The 6653-nt window shown below is 43.5% G+C and overlaps 1 long non-coding RNA gene across 3 annotated transcripts; it reads left to right on the top strand.

Annotated features, from left to right (window-relative positions):
* The first annotated feature begins 1359 nt into the window (after positions 1-1359).
* On the top strand, positions 1360-6177 carry LOC147992149 (uncharacterized). Of its 3 annotated transcripts, XR_015608380.1 has the most exons (4): positions 1362-1618; positions 2290-2564; positions 2775-2940; positions 5388-6177. It is a non-coding gene; the product is annotated as an uncharacterized LOC147992149 (long non-coding RNA). The 3 variants fall into 3 exon arrangements; XR_015608381.1 differs by lacking the exon at positions 5388-6177 and having other exon boundaries at positions 1360-1737; positions 2775-3038; XR_015608379.1 differs by lacking the exon at positions 5388-6177 and having other exon boundaries at positions 2775-3038.
* Positions 6178-6653: the final 476 nt, after the last annotated feature.

Below are 6653 nucleotides of genomic sequence, written 5' to 3'. Positions count from 1 at the left end.
ATACGAACGCCCAGCGCTCCAGGGGGTGCGCGCCAGGTCGCTCGGCGGCGCCCTATGCGCCATATAGAAAATCCGGTGTACTCCGGCCTCCACCGCACTTATATTTTTCTGGCCCAACTGTCCTAAACGGCAGCCACTCTTCACCGAAATCACTAATTAAGGAGTACTCGTTGTAAAGAACACTCCATTTTTCCAGGTTGTGATAAGTGGTGTACATGCAGCACGCCACTTGTTGCAATCTGGGAGTTTTTCTTTTTTTCGTAGATCTGTTTATTCAAAACATTTTATCTTTTAAACCGTGTGTCTAAATCTCGAACCGTTTTCATCATTAGATTTCTCGCGTCGAGATCTTCAAAATTAGATCCCATGTTGATAGGTTTTGATGAACTTTTTTTTTCATGAAAAAAACCGGACGAAAAAAACCAGACGAAAAAACCGAACCTGGAGCATGGTTTTTTTCCCTTTCCGAAAGAGGCACGCCCGTGCCTCTCGTGAAATCACATCCGTGCCTCTTGTGAAAGAAAAACCGTGACTCTCGTGGAAGGAAAAAACAGAAAACACGTTTTTTCCCGTTTCTAAGAGGCACGACCGTGACTCTCGCGAAAGCACAACCGCGCCTCTCGCTGAAGCAAAACCGTGACTTTCGCGAAAGAAAAAAAACAGAAAAGAAAACGCGTTTTGTTTTTCCCTTTCCGAGAGGCACGGCCGTGACTCTCACGAAAGCACAACCGTGCCTCTCACGGAAGCAAAACCGTGACTCTCACGAACGAAAAAGAAAAACGAAAAACGCGTTTTGTTTTTCCCTTTCCGAGAGGCACGGCCGTGACTCTCGCGAAAGCACAACCGGCCTCTCGCGGAAGCAAAACTGTGACTCTCGCAAAAGAAAAAAAACAAAAAAACGTGTTTTTTTCATTTCCGAAAGGCACGGCCGTGACTCTTGCTAAAGCATAACTGTGCCTCTTGCGAAAAAAAACGTGACTTTCGCGAAAGGGAAAAAAACGCGTTTTTTTCGTGGGAATTTTTTTTTTCAATTTTTGTTTATCGAAAGGCTAAGTCAGAAGGCTAAGGAAGACCGGGAGAAAACCAAAACGTTGAAAATAACCAGAAAAAAAGTCGTTTAAAAAGCCGAAAACACGTGCAAAAAATAAAAAAACAAAATCAGGAGGAAACATCCAGAGTGCGACACATGGCAAATGACTGAGAGTGCGCCAAGTGGTGCTGATCGTTGCGAGGCTCCCGAAGAAGCGCTCGTTAACTAGTTACTCCCACTCTTCACGAAAATCTGAGCCTTCTGGTTATTTGGGCCGTTTTTGCCGGCCCAAGGAACTAACCCATTACGCGAGAAGGGCCGCCGAACGGTTCGGTCCTGGCCGACGAAAAACAAATCATTCGCTCGACAGAGACGAGCGGATCGGTTCGGTCGCCGCGCGAGAGAGAAGAGGGTCCGTCGCCGAGGAACGCCTCGCCTGGGTGCACGGTGGTGGCAGGCCTCGAGCAGTCGAGCGGGCCGAGCGGCCATGCGGCTCTTCCCCGCGACCTCTGCCGCGGCGACGACCAAGACCCCCGCAAGGCCCGCGTCCTCGGCCGCGGCGGCGGCGACGGCCAAGACCCCAGCCAGGTTCGTCTCCCGCGCGCCTCCGAGAACTCCGAACCCAACATCATCGCCTCCCCTCCCCTCCCCTCCCCCAACCACGTCCAAGACCCCGGCCAAGGCCGCCACTCCGTCTCCACGCAAAGGTAGGCGGTGGAGCAATCCTCTCCTCCTCGATCCCCCCTTTCTCCCCCGCCTCCCCGATGCTACCTCCCATTTCTCCCCCACCGCCCTGTCCCGCTTCTCCATCCATGTCGAAGGTGAGACAGTGAGAGGAATAGCACCACTCGACGCCACCATGGTCGCATCCCTTGATCAAAACCCGTCTCTGTCCTCCCTTCATTCGATCGACCATGATGCGTCTAGGTACATACATGCCCGCGATCCCATCCTCTTTCCAATCCCCGTGATGTGCGGCGGGTGTTCACTGTCGGATTTCCTTGGTGGGTGAATCGTGTCAGCACGTATAATTTGGTTGGCTCTGAATCGTACAAGATGATAGATTGGTTCGAGCATGGAGCAGGTTTAGGCGAGAGTGCCACGATTGTGGCTTTGTGCGATATGGATGCAGAGATTAGCTATCACTTACACATCGACATACTGTAATTCACTTTCAGTAATTCAAGGTCTTGCTTGGGTAGGTCGTTGGGCGATGCTATTAACATTGTTCTAAAATTTACCTTTGCTGTGTTTCATAGCTTAACAAACAACCACATTGGCTGGCACGTGAGAGCAAGGCACAAGTAAAAGGTGTTTTGCATGTCTGTGAAACAAGCAAGAAGAAGCAAAGTTTGTAACCATACAGCCAGATCGACCCAGGAGACAGAGGCAAGACAGATGAGGGTCGATCCAGCCGCCGCTGGCGACGAGGGGATCGGTCGATCCAGCCGACATGGGCGATTTGTCTGCCAGGGAGAAGGGAGAAGAGGCAATCATTCTTCAGTTTCTGTTCAGACAATCATAACAGGTGATGGTACGTGTATATATGCTGCCTCCCCCATTCTTTTTCACTCAGGCAACAGAACCTCCTTCAGCATGAATGCATGATGGTCACAATTGCCTGTCCTGATGTCCTCTTATTTAAAAAATAATATATTACATACAGGTCATGTTCATGTTGGCTGTGGTCAACTGATTTCGGCAGATCTTAGAGCTTGGTGATCTGTTTATTTGATTTTTGCAGGGCCGGGTGATGATAGCGTTCTTCTGCATGAACGTGAACCTGGTGTTTTTGATGCGGATGGTGAAACAGGCAACAGCCGCATAACCAACAACACGAGCAAGTGAACCAGAATTGGGGACGCTACAAGACCTACCATCATATTACAATCTTAGCTTCGTTGTCGTAGGTACTACGTGTTACATATGACTTCACATATCACCCACTCAAGCAATGATAATATGCGTTCCAAACAGAATATATGTGAATAACATGAACAGTAGTAGATATGTGACTGTACTGTGTCCAAAGCACCGCCCATTTTTCTTAACGAGTCCCTCACAAGCCTCCCTAGATACTCTCTGTTCCTGTGGCTATATCGATTTCTTACTACTACTCCCTCCGTTCCATAATGTAGTGCCTATAGATTATTTTAAAAGTCAAACATTACAAACTTTGACCATATTTATAGAGAAAAATGGGTACATCTAGAATGCCAAATGCACATCATTGGATACATCATGAGTTATATTTTCAGAATATACATGTTTGGTATTGTAGAAATAAATAGTTTTTTCTATACACTAGTCAAAGTTGTAACTAGAATTGCCTAAGCACAACTATGTTTTAGTTATAGTTTGTGCATCTTGGCCATGTTCTGAACTTTCTAGCGATGTTATACACCCTAGATACCTAATGTTATATACTTTGAACAGTACAAAACCCATGCTTTTATCTGTAGTTTGCATACTTAATATCCATTATGTAGTTCTCACCATATCAGTAGTTGAATCTTCATTTTGTTTTCATGTCAAAACTGCTTCGGTACTTCTTCACTTTGTACGCAATGGGGAAATGGTTTCTTCGTTCATTTATGAGAAATGATAATTTAGATTGTGGAAATGTTTTCAGTAATCCGAAACAGCCATTTAATGTCATTCTTTGTATTGTTTGTGCCATTGGAGACTTGAAAATAAATGAATATATTTGTCCTCTCCTTTCTTTCAAAAGTTTTATGTTTTAGAATATGTGGTGAACGGAGGTTTGCATTCATGGAGTTATCCGATTTATTGTAGAGTAGCCTTTATAGACTGTTGTCAATTTTTTGAATGATAATGGCATTTTCAAGCGTAGTCAGGTGCATTACACAAGGAGCGCTTCAGCCTTACGGATGCAGGACTAGAGATGCTACTGTTTTTCTGCCATAATTATGTCGTGCAAGTAAGATGCACATTTGTTTGTGCTTTTACTGGAAAAAATATACGTTCGGTGTCGCTGATGTATTGCATAGTTCTAACTATCTATGGAGTGTTTTTGTCCCCTATTTCTTTATACCAATATCAATTTTCAATCCTTGTCAGATATATTTATATGCATCAAGTTTCAGTTATTCTTGATTAACTGCCGTCTTCTTTGTTGGCAAAATTTCTTGCACTTTCACAACACAGGTATAGCCATGATCTGTGGAGGAACCGTGGAACTAGGATAATCTTTTGACATCAAACTAGCATTCCTTGTTGGTCTACATGCTATTATTCTGATACATTTCTAATGCCTCTCTGTTGTAATTACTCTTGGGGAAAGGTTAATTTGTCCTGATGCTTATGTTCCCACTTGGACAAAACTTATTTGATTCATTAGGTTTAGTTGCATGCAAAACTACATATTTTCATCACAAATCTGCCAACATCGTGTTTGGCAACTTCAAGTAAAGGGAACAGGATTTTAAAGGGAATTTGATAAGGGATTTGGCTTGGGAAGTTGATTATTAATCCCAAACCATTGTTTGGTGTGTGAATTACTAGTGGGAGTTTGACAGGAAGATATCTTCCCAAGTTTGGTTCGTGGGTTTTGTCATGGAAATAAAACACATAACTACTCTATCATGAGATTTGGGCAGCTAATTCTCTTTCCTCACGTAAATTACCTGGGGTCCCTCTGGGAAGAGAACCGTGGGAATTTGGCATACCAACTGTAACACTCCTAGTGCCAAGCTACAGTGATCTCCCTCTAATTATGCTAAGTCATCTTCTTCAACTTACTAGTCATTAAGATCCAAAATCCATTCTGATTCAAAATTCAAATAGTGAGTAAAAAATAAAACTTCTTCAAATAAATAAACAAAACTGTTCATGTTATTACAAATATTCACTAACTATTTTTCATGTAGAAACCAACATTATTTAAGTTGTTAAAATGCCCCTAGGATTTAAACAGTGGACAACAACCATCTAATGGACCTTTTCTTTTTCAAAAAAATTTACTTAAACTATTCCAAGTGCCATGAAACTTTTTGTGCAGCACCACAATATTGCATATAATTTATGTGATAAGTTTCATATATATCAAAATTGATTTGGTGGAACATTTAAAATTAAAAAACTTGCTAAAATACATTACAGGCAAAATATAGGAAAAGGGCCAAGTACTTACTATGCACTAGAAGCCTAGTGCTACAGTAGCATGGGCCAGCCCACCACCAGCCTTCTCCTTCCTCGCTATAGGAGGCAGGGGAGGCGTGGCTTGCATTGATACGTCTATTATGCATCATGCTTTTATATTGATATGTATTGCATTATGGGCTGTTATTACACATTATGTCACAACACTTATGCCTATTCTCTCTTATTTTACAAGGTTTACATGAAGAGGAAGAATGCCGGCGACTGGAATTCTGGGCTGGAAAAGGAGCAAATATTAGAGACCTATTCTGCACAACTCCAAAAGTCCTGAAACTTCACGGGAGCAAGTTTCAGAATATATATAAAATATTGGGCGAAAGAAGTATCAGAGGGGGGCCACCCACCATCCACGAGGGTGGGAGGCGCGCCCTACCCCCTGGGCGCACCCCCCTGCCTCGTGGGCCCCCTGGCAGCCCTCTGATGCCCATCTTCTGCTATATGAGGTCTTTCGTCGAGGAAAAAAAATCATAAGCTAGCTCACGGGACGAAACTCCGCCGCCACGAGGTGGAACCAATCTAGGGCTCCGGCGGAGCTGTTCTACCAGGGAAACTTCCCTCCGGGAGAGGGAAATCATCACCATCACCATCGTCATCAACATCAATCCTCTCATCGGGAGGGGGTCAATCTCCATCAACATCTTCACCAGCACCATCTCATCTCAAACCCTAGTTCATCTCTTATATCCAAACTTTGTCCCAAAGCCTCAGATTGGTACCTGTGGGTTGCTAGTAGTGTTGATTACTCTTTATATTTGATGCTAGTTGGTTTATTCGGTGGAAGATCATATGTTCAGATCCTTTATGCATATTAATACCCCTCTGATTATGAACATGAATATGATTTGTGAGTAGTTATGTTTGTTCCTGAGGACATGGGAGAAGTCTTGCTATGAGTAGTCATGTGAATTTGGTATTCATTCAATATTTTGATGAGATGTATATTGTATTTCCTCTAGTGGTGTCATGTGAACGTCGACTACATGACACTTCACCATTGTTTGGGCCTAGAGGAGTGCATTGGGAAGTAATAAGTAGATGATGGGTTGCTAGAGTGACAGAAGCTTATACCCTAGTTTATGCGTTGCTTCGTAAGGGGCTGATTTGGATCCATATGTTTCATGCTATGGTTAGGTTTATCTTAATACTTCTGTTGTAGTTGCGGATGCTTGCAATAGGGATTAATCATATGTGGTATGCTTGTCCAAGGAAGGGCAATACCCAAGCACCGGTCCACCCACATATCAAATTATCAAAGTACCAAACGCGAATCATATGAACGTGATGAAAACTAGCTTGGCGATAATTCCCATGTGTCCTCGGGAGCACTTTCCTTTGTATAAGAGTTTGTCCAGGCTTGTCCTTTGCTACAAAAAGGATTGGGCCATCTTGCTGGACCTTATTTACTTTTATTACTTGTTACCCGTTACAAATTACCTTATCA

The sequence above is a fragment of the Triticum urartu genome, chromosome 1A, assembly GCF_056163025.1.
Source record: "Triticum urartu cultivar PI428250 chromosome 1A, HENAU_Tu73, whole genome shotgun sequence".
In the NCBI taxonomy this organism is placed as follows: domain Eukaryota; kingdom Viridiplantae; phylum Streptophyta; class Magnoliopsida; order Poales; family Poaceae; genus Triticum; species Triticum urartu.
This window is presented reverse-complemented; position numbering and strand designations above follow the sequence as displayed.